The sequence below is a fragment of the Silene latifolia genome, chromosome X (genome assembly GCF_048544455.1).
Source record: "Silene latifolia isolate original U9 population chromosome X, ASM4854445v1, whole genome shotgun sequence".
Classification (NCBI taxonomy): domain Eukaryota; kingdom Viridiplantae; phylum Streptophyta; class Magnoliopsida; order Caryophyllales; family Caryophyllaceae; genus Silene; species Silene latifolia.
In genome coordinates this window covers 171006579-171017488 of record NC_133537.1, presented here as the reverse complement: position 1 = coordinate 171017488, position 10910 = coordinate 171006579, and the positions used below count along the sequence as shown (strand labels likewise).

General features: G+C 33.4%; 1 long non-coding RNA gene across 1 annotated transcript; it reads left to right on the top strand.

The window, feature by feature from the left end:
• The first annotated feature begins 2323 nt into the window (after positions 1–2323).
• LOC141623708 (uncharacterized) lies at positions 2324–8333 on the top strand. Its single transcript, XR_012533528.1, has 3 exons — positions 2324–3969; positions 5049–5979; positions 7059–8333. It is a non-coding gene; the product is annotated as an uncharacterized LOC141623708 (long non-coding RNA).
• The last annotated feature ends 2577 nt before the right edge of the window (positions 8334–10910 follow it).

The following is a 10910-nucleotide window of genomic DNA, read 5'->3' as shown; positions in this document are numbered from 1 at the left end:
CGATTTTCTGCAAGCGGCGTATGAAACTTTTGTTGTACTCGGTCATAATACATGTTAAACGAATGGTATCATTCATTATTGAAGGAAGTTTGGAGTTTATTAGGTTTTAAAGATTTAGGGTTTGGAGTTTAGGGTGGAGATAGTGATATAATGGATTGGTTATTGAGATAGTGGAATGAATTTATAATTAGTAATGTGTCGTTTGAGTTGTTTTTTAATTAATATGTTTTGGGTTTGATGCTTAAATTAATACGAATTTTGTTTAGGAAGTTGTGTCATATCCCTGCTTCAAATCTTATAACCCTTCGCATTCCATATATTGTGTCCTTTCATGCAGGGATTTTGGCAGTAATAATGCATGCATCTAGTAATATATAATTAATTAATTGATACAAGAGGGATTTTGGCAGTAATGCTTTGTATTTTTTTTTTTTTTTAAAAACAATAACAATGGTTATTTAAAAAAACCCGTTGCCTTTAGTTATAACAATGGTTTTTTCTATTGTAACCGTTGTTATAACTTTCCCACCAAAAATTAGTCACACTTTCCACAACTGTTTTTTCTATTGTAACCGTTGTTATAACTTTCCCACCAAAAATTAGTCACACTTTCCACAACAAATATATGACTCGTAACGACAACGGTTTTTAATCGTTGTTAATAGTTTTCACAACGGGTTTCTTAAAAAAACCAACCGTTGTTAAAACCTTTAACAACGTTCGCTTTTTTATATAACAACGGTCTTTAACCGTTGTTATACCCTATATCTGTAGTAGTACAAGGCATGTACTAAAAGAAAGCGTACTAAAAGGAAGCGAAAGTGAACCTTCAGATAAATATTAAATAGTATGGTTTCTAAATTCTAATCCGTATATTTTTAAGTTTATGTGTTTTTTTTTCAAAACCGGAATAGATTATTGTATAGTCTTTAATACTATTTCTTTTTTATATAGGATCGTGGACATAAGTATAACAAGAGATAGATCAAATTCTTGAAATAGTAAGAAGGAACTTAAAAAAATTTACGAACCTTTTGGAATTCGGATTTAGGGAATATAGTTTTTTAGATTATTGAGCTATTGAAATGAAAATTTAATTCGTAATACATGGAGTAGATACCGACCATACCATTGAATCGTATCTAATATTTTTCTATCGATATAATAAATGTTTTTAGGATGTAAATAATATTTGAAGCATGCACGCGGTGATAAGATTTCAAAGATATTTCTATGGGAGGGTTGATGAAGAGTTCTGGAAATAATTTGGAGATGACTATACTGAGATAGTGAGTTTACAACCTTATAAGGCGTTATTGAGGATTTTTCCATACGGAATTTATTATATACGGATGGTTTCAACTTTTAATATTTAAAAAACTCACTTTATTATATTGCAGAGTAAAACACATGTATATATAATGAGCAGTCATTGTCATTGCTCCGTTGTCAAGTTTCTCAAAATTAGTAGCTACCACATTGTCACTTGCCGGATTCGATTTACAAAAATAAACCAAAGTTGTCAAAGAAATAAGGTATTAACTAACTAATTTCTATGTATTTCAAAACTGTATATTTTTAAATGGATCAACAACTAATTGCTCGAACAAATATTAACAATACAATAAAAATATCAAAACTAAAACAAATAAACCCGTGAATTTCACGGGTCACAAACCTAGTTAAGTGTGATTTCCTTGTTGCTTAATTAAATCAAGTTCCTTAATTTATTGTTGTTAGAATTTTAAGTGTGTTCCCTTGCAATTCTATTTTAGCATCACCTTGTGTTTGAATTAGTGAGTAGTGAGTATGATTTCCTCCTAACTTGATCTACAAGAAAGGGATTAACTTGTGATTAGACATTAATCGTGTTCCATTGTGTCTAATTACCCTTATTGAATCTCTCATGCTTTATCTTCTTATTAATTTGACATTTGTATGTGTTCCTACTTGGTAGGATTGGTAAGTTGGGTTAATTGATTAAGTGTGATTTCCTTGTCATTTAACCATTATTAAGGAGATTAATCTCCACAATAAGGTGATAATATAAAATTAAGGGATTGATTGTGTCAAGGATCAATCATTAGTGGTTCACCAAAGGGATTGGGTTAAGTTTTCCTCTCATATTTGATAATCATCTTCAATTGCTTACTTGTTTGTTACTCTCATTTGAATTCCAAATTGTTGCTTAAACACCAAACCTAACGCGCGCAACCCCCCCCCCCCCCCTCCCCTCTTAATTCACATGTTTGTTGCTAATTTGTCACAATTGTTCTAATTGGTCTTTTGATTACACATTTGGAACCCCCCCCCCCCCCTTCTCTTGGGTTCGATCCCATTACTTGCTACTTACTTGTCTTATAATTAGTCTTGATTAGTACGTATTGTGGTATATAAATTGTTAATTTGGCGGTCTTAAATAGCGACGTTTTAGGCGTGTCAAATTTTGTCGCCGTTGTCGGGGAAGGTAACGGCTTTGTTAGTGTTTTTAATTGTGTTTTTAGAGTAGTTGTGTATTTTTTTTTTTTTTGCTTTCTAGTGTAGCTAGTTATTGTAAGTATTAGGATTAGTTTAACTAGTTTCTGCTCTCTTGTTTGATTTAATGGTTTCTCTTGATTTTCCTCAATTTAAGGATGAACCATTTTACAAGTATTTTGATTGGTTGGGTGAGTATGTCTCTAGATGTCGATACCCTTATCGAACTTGGGAGCTTTGTCATGTGGTGTTTAATGGTTTGAATGATGAAACAGTGTTACATGTTTATCATTTAAGTGAGGGGAAGTTTAGAGATATGTTTAGCTATGAAGAGAAGTGGGAATTTTTTCTATACTTGGCTAATGAAACTTATCATTGGGGGTTTCAAAACTCTCAACAACCCCCTCCTAAAACTTCATCCTCTTTAGAAGATATAAGGAAGACTCTTGCTACAAATCAAATAACAATGCAAAAGGAGACTCAAAGTTTGCAAACCACCACTAAAGAGTTTCAAACCGCCATGCTTCAACAAAATCGGCTCACCGATTCTAGGATTAGCAATCTAGAAACTCAAATGGGCCAAATTCTTAACACTCTCACCAACCAAACCGTTCAAGGAGGGAAACTTCCTTCTCATACCATGCCCCCCTCATAAGGAGCAAGCAAAAGCGATCTCTTTGAGAAATGGTAGAGAATTGGAAGAGGTGCCCAAGGTTCCTAAGAATTCAAAGCCTCTTCCGGTTGTTCATGAGGTAGAGGATGTGATTGAAGAGGAAATTGAAGTAGTTGTGGAAAATCAAGAAGTTTCTACACCAAGCAAACAAAGAACATTGAGCCACTTCCTTTTCCGGAGTATGAGCTACAAGCTCCCTTTCCTAGTGCTCTTAATGATACTAGGGTGATGGAAATCGACTCATGTAGTCATTTTATTGGCCGATAGGTCCAACATTTACCCCAAAGGTGTAATACCACTCAAATTTTCAATTTGTTTTTATTTTCAAATCCGAACATCGGTGACGAAGTTTCTTTTAAAGGGGAATATTGTAATACCCAAATACTTTAATATTTTATTTTAATAAATTATTTTATTTTTATATTTTATATTTTATATTCTAATATTTATTTTGGATTTCAGAGAAAAAAAAAAAGGAAGTTTGAGTCCGTTTATATATTTAAGAGGGTTTAACCCTTTGTTTCCAATTCTTATTGTTTGGTCTCTCACCTTCGCCGCCTAACTTAATTTTTCCCTGGTCTACCTTGTAAATTATAATCCTACAAAAGTACACATACAAAGCACTAGATTCTTCTATATCACCAATTTATAATAACAGCCATGCATCATCGTTTTGTTCATAAATTATTCTCCAACTTATGTCTGGTTACGGCTCTCATATCAACGTCATCATCAACTTGATAATCTTGTGAAAATCAACCGTTAGTTAATTGGGTTTTTGCTTTGAAGCACGTTTTTGCATTATTAGACCTTATTATAAGGTAACACGATTCTACCGATCCTATTATAATTAATATTGTTCGGGGTTGCATGAATATTGTTTATTGTTCTATGTATATATGTGCTGAACTTTGAGATTATTATGTATATTTGTTTCTTTGTGATTATATGTGGAGTTTGTATGTATTACGTATTACTAGTTACTAGTATAGCTATCTTAATTTTATATAAGATAAGTTGAATGGGATTTAGTTTTACTGTAGAGAATGTTTAACCGTTATCCAATTTGAAAGTGGTTTGTGAATTTGGCAGTGGGATATTAATAGTGGAGTAAGGCAATTCTTGTTAACCTATAATTGGGAAATAGGCTTTTAGTTGAATATCGCATTGTTTATAATTGGGATTTGTTAGTTTGATAACAAGCTATAAGGTAATGATCTTGGGTCGTGATACTCTCGTTGAGATTAGGAACTCGTTGATGTTTTGAGATCTTGGATTGTCGGTATTGTGTCTTTATCTTTGTTCCTTTGACATTGACTCGTGGGTGAGTAGCTTAGAGTATTTACTCTAAGTGTTGAGCACGGTTCTTTGAACCTTTGACGATATTGAAATTAAGATTGAGATTGGTTAATGGTATTGAGTTATGAGACCGTTGTGTCATATTGTGTTTACGGTCTAGAGTGACCCTGATTATTGAGTTATATTATGAGATTGGAATTGACATTGAGATGGATATATTGTTTAGCGGTTTTTATTCCGCCAGTTCACTCACCCCTTGTCCTTGGCTTAGGTTCGACGATGAGAATACGATATCTGGTTGGAGCAGTATATTATGAGACGGAGTAATGAGTAAGACGGAGTAGTGATTGTGAATTGTTTAATTATTGAGGACAAGAGAGTTTAATATATTACGGAATTAGGACTGAGTTGGTTTGAGGTACTAGTTAGTTACCGGGGAGTGATTTTATTATAAACTATGTTTATTTTTATTTTTATTTTTACATGTCTGCGTTTCCACGCCATGACCAAAAACTATTTTGCTTATATTGAGGTATTATCTGTTACTCAGCTTTCCGGCTGACGTGTTTTCTCCCTTTTGGGCTACTCGTCATGGGGGTAGTTCCTTTCTGTCTTCTGGTTTCATTTTCAGGTTGCTTCCGTTGGCTGTTCAAAATGATTTGTTTTCAAGTCAAGTTTTATTAGAGACTCTGTAAAAGTTTTATTTCATTATCGATCTTGTATATTTTATTTTAAACTTTTGTAATAAGAGACTTTGTATATTAATTATAATATCCTTGTATTTCGGCCAGTTTCGTATGTAAAAGTAAGTTTTAATTTACCCGAAAATCAGGGGTGTTACAATTGGTATCAGAGCGGGTTCTTTCTTGGCTAGGTGTTGAGATCGTCACATCTTAACACCACTAGTTTTCACTTTTTTTAAATTTTTCCGAAGTTTTGACCCCTTCATTTTGATATATTTTAAGTTCGAGGACGAACTTTATTTTTAAGGTGGGTGGAATGTAATACCACTCAAATTTTCAATTTGTTTTTATTTTCAAATCCGAACATCGGTGACGAAGTTTCTTTTAAAGGGGAATATTGTAATACCCAAATACTTTAATATTTTATTTTAATATTTTATTTTATTTTTATATTTTATATTTTATATTCTAATATTTATTTTGGATTTCAGAGAAAAAAAAAAGGAAGTTTGAGTCCGTTTATATATTTAAGAGGGTTTAACCCTTTGTTTCCAATTCTTATTGTTTGGTCTCTCACCTTCGCCGCCTAACTTAATTTTTCCCTGGTCTACCTTGTAAATTATAATCCTACAAAAGTACACATACAAAGCACTAGAGTCTTCTATATCACCAATTTATAATAACAGCCATGCATCATCGTTTTGTTCATAAATTATTCTCCAACTTATGTCTGGTTACGGCTCTCATATCAACGTCATCATCAACTTGATAATCTTGTGAAAATCAACCGTTAGTTAATTGGGTTTTTGCTTTGAAGCACGTTTTTGCATTATTAGACCTTATTATAAGGTAACACGATTCTACCGATCCTATTATAATTAATATTGTTCGGGGTTGCATGAATATTGTTTATTGTTCTATGTATATATGTGCTGAACTTTGAGATTATTATGTATATTTGTTTCTTTGTGATTATATGTGGAGTTTGTATGTATTACGTATTACTAGTTACTAGTATAGCTATCTTAATTTTATATAAGATAAGTTGAATGGGATTTAGTTTTACTGTAGAGAATGTTTAACCGTTATCCAATTTGAAAGTGGTTTGTGAATTTGGCAGTGGGATATTAATGGTGGAGTAAGGCAATTCTTGTTAACCTATAATTGGGAAATAGGCTTTTAGTTGAATATCGCATTGTTTATAATTGGGATTTGTTAGTTTGATAACAAGCTATAAGGTAATGATCTTGGGTCGTGATACTCTCGTTGAGATTAGGAACTCGTTGATGTTTTGAGATCTTGGATTGTCGGTATTGTGTCTTTATCTTTGTTCCTTTGACATTGACTCGTGGGTGAGTAGCTTAGAGTATTTACTCTAAGTGTTGAGCACAGTTCTTTGAACCTTTGACGATATTGAAATTGAGATTGAGATTGGTTAATGGTATTGAGTTATGAGGCCGTTGTGTCATATTGTGTTTACGGTCTAGAGTGACCCTGATTATTGAGTTATATTATGAGATTGGAATTGACATTGAGATGGATATATTGTTTAGCGGTTTTTATTCCGCCGGTTCACTCACCCCTTGTCCTTGGCTTAGGTTCGACGATGAGAATACGATATCTGGTTGGAGCAGTATATTATGAGACGGAGTAATGAGTAAGACGGAGTAGTGATTGTGAATTGTTTAATTATTGAGGACAAGAGAGTTTAATATATTACGGAATTAGGCCTGAGTTGGTTTGAGGTACTAGTTAGTTACCGGGGAGTGATTTTATTATAATCTCTGTTTATTTTTATTTTTATTTTTACATGTCTGTGTTTCCACGCCATGACCAAAAACTATTTTGCTTATATTGAGTTATTATCTGTTACTCAGCTTTCTGGCTGACGTGTTTTCTCCCTTTTGGGCTACTCGTCATGGGGGTAGTTCCTTTCTGTCTTCTGGTTTCATTTTCAGGTTGCTTCCGCTGGCTGTTCAAAATGATTTGTTTTCAAGTCAAGTTTTATTAGAGACTCTGTAAAAGTTTTATTTCATTATCGATCTTGTATATTTTATTTTAAACTTTTGTAATAAGAGACTTTGTATATTAATTATAATATCCTTGTATTTCGGCCAGTTTCGTATGTAAAAGTAAGTTTTAATTTACCCGAAAATCAGGGGTGTTACAAAAGGTATTATTGAGGATTTTTTGGTCAAGGTGGAGGACATGATGTTTCCCGCCGACTTTTATGTGATTGACATCGATCCCGCAAAAGGCTCAACACCAATCTTGTTGGGAAGACCTTTCCTGAAAACCTCCAACACTAAGATAGATGTATCTAGTGGGTGTCTTACCATGGAGTTTGAGGGCCAAATGTTCAAATACAACATATATGAGGCAATAAAATACCCTACCGAGACCTCTTCTCTATGTTTTCTAGAGATTTTTGAACCAATCATTCAAACCATTTATGAATTGTGTGGAGGTGACACTTTGGATGTTGCCTTAAGTAATGCATGCTTGGTATGTTTTGACTTTTTACTATTGTCACTTTTCTTGTTTGTGGGCTAACATGTTTGATAGGTTACTAAGGGCATTAAGTTGCTCCCCTCTTAATGTAACACCCCTGATTTTCGACTAAATTAAAACTAACTTATACATATCAAAACTGGCCAAAAACAAGGATATTATAATTAATATTCAAAGTCTCTTATTACAAATCCTTTTAAAAATAAAATATTACAAATGGAACTAAAACTTTTACAATGTATTTAAATAAAATCTTGACTTGAAATCAAATCCTTTTGAACAACAGCGGAAGTCACCTTAAAATACAATCAGATGATAGAAAGGAACTACCCCCATGACGAGTAGCTTAGAAGGGAGAAAACACGTCAGCCGAAAAGCTGAGTAACAGATAATACCTCAATATAAGAAACTTAATTTTGGTCATGGCGTGGAAACATACACACGTTAAAAATAAAAATGAACACAAAGTATAATAAAAAACACTCCCCATGACTAATATCAACCTCAAACTAATTCCATATCATTTCTCTAATACAACTCTTATCCTATTCCTCCACAATTAACCAAGTCTCAGCTCATTACTCCGTCTAACTCATTACTCCGTCTCATAATATAATACTCCAAACTAACCAGATATCGTATTCTCATCGTCGAACCTAAGACCAAGACAAGGGGTGAGTGAACTCGCGGGATAAAACCACTAAACAATATTTCCATCTCAATATCGATAATAAACTCAAATAACTCAATCACCATGGTCACTCTGGACCGTAAACATAACTCGGCACAAAGGCCCCACAACTCAATACCAGTAACCAATCTCAATCTCAATATCAATATCGTCAAAAGGTCCAATAATGAACCGTGCGCAACACTTAGAGTACTAGTCTCTAAACTACTCACCCACAAGTCAATATCAAAGGAAACGATAATTAAAATACAATACAAACTCAATATTATCAACGCTCCCAGTAATCACAATCCTCCTTGTACATACGTTATTAAGATCTTAATGGCAAAATTGCCAAGTAATAGTTATCAAATTTGTTAACCATTTGCCATCATAATCATTCGTACCATCTCACATCTCGTCACTTTTCCCAATTTAATGAATGCTACTCCCTCCCATCCGCACAAAAGGTTACATTGACTTTTTGGCACTATTCATGACTGTAGAGAGGTATTATTTGTAATTTATAAGAGAAAATATAGTCATGTGAGATCTTATTTGATTTATCGTAATGAATGCTATAAGAATATCAAATTTTTATAATTTTTAATAATGTGTAACTAAAGATAAGCACGTTGCAAAACGCGTCTCGACAAGTGTGATAAAGTCAATGTAACCTTTGGTGTGGATGTGAGGGAGTATAACCTGGACATACTCAAGTCCCAACTCTCTTTCTATTATCTAACAACTCACCCTTCTAATCCGAGATCATAACTTTTACTAGTCTCACACAGCCATACTTTATCAAAAATTTACCTCTCTTCAATACTCCATTCACAAATCACAACCCATCTCCCAATAATAAAATTAACTTATCGATATAGAGTATTAGCTATTAATATAAAGTAAGAATCATTAATATTCCAACCCAGATAAAATTCAACATGCAGAAAGTAGTAACAAATTAACAACAATTAGCACGTTAATCACACAACCTCGAACAATAATAATAATAATATTAGGATAGGTAAAATCGTGTTACCTAGTCCATGAAGAAATTGAGAAGATAAGCGGGAAGAATTGACGACGAAACCAATACACGGCCATAGAGGTTAAAACAAAGAGGAATAAAGTACTTGTCGGTGGGCGATATATACTAATGAAGTCAATGGATGAAGCGTTTAGTTGAGAGAAAGGCTAAAGGAATAGTGTGATTAGGTTCAATAAAAGAAGTCAATTAAGAGAGGAAAAATAAGGAAAAGGATGAAGTAAAGGAGTTCGGCCAACAATGAACAAAGGATTTGGGATACAGAAGAAACAAGGGTTTAGGCCCCTTTTATATTACAAACAATCATTCTCTTTTTCCTTTTATAATAATAATAATTTTTTATTTTTTGGTGTTGACCAGGAGTATTATAATAATAATAGGAAAGATATCATAAAACAAGTTTTTAGCAAATTTATGACACTTTAATAAAATCCGTAGATAAAAATAAAGAATAGAAAATATAAAAGATGCAAAGATATTTGGGATATTACACTTGACCATTGATAGAAGAAGAAGCTTGAAAAGGCGTTGAGCAAACGACGAAAACCAAAAGCGCTTTACGGGAGGCAACTCGTACTCCTTATTTAATGTTTTTTTTATGTCTTTCTTAATAATGGATTGTGAGTTGTTACTTGTGTGTAAAACTCAAGTTCTTGAGTAGTGCACACAAGGTGTTTGTGAAATGGGGAAGGTGATTTATTAAAATCTTTTGATAAGTCCTTTTTTTTTTGGTAAAATGTAAGTATATTAAATAAAAGGGTATCAATGTACAGAGTTCATATGATCAGATTACAAAAGATTCTTGCTTTCTAACCGTTCCATATCAACTATTCTCAGCTGGTTTTTATCCCTCTCCCTTATTCTAGCTTTCATGTCATTCATGAGCCCTTTTGCAAGCCACTCGGGACGAAATAGAACCATTTCCTGTCTGCATTTGGTACACTGATGCCATATCATATACACTGCACATATCACCACTGCATACTGGACCTCCTTTTGTAGCTTTGAGCCTTGTCTGTGCAAACACCACTCCAGGACATTTGTGTCAGGAATGTCCATACCAGTGTATTGTTTCACCTGATGTATACTGGATCTCCTTTTGATAAGTCCTTACTTGAAAGTAAAAAGTATCATGCTTGACAATTCCACCAATGCTCCCTATCAAGCCCATTCAAGCTACCCTTGTACCCCATTATTCCCAAACTCACCTTTGACATAATCACCGCATATATCACCACCATTCATTGTCCAATTATTTAAACACACTATTTCCCTTTCACTACCTCAATCATGAGGCATTACTTAGAAAAGAGTAGCCACTTTTACTCCCACAAATCAAACAATGAAAAAGAAGCAATCAAAAGTTCAAATATGGAGGAGTTTTTTTGAATAAAATGGTGGAGAATGTTGAGGTATCATTGATTGTGACACCCCGCGATAAAGCGGAAAATATAACTAATAAATTAAAGCGGAAATTTGTGAAATTTTAAAAACTTTTTGTTACTAGTTAAGGATTAACACGCGGGTGCCAAAATGAAAATAAACAAATAC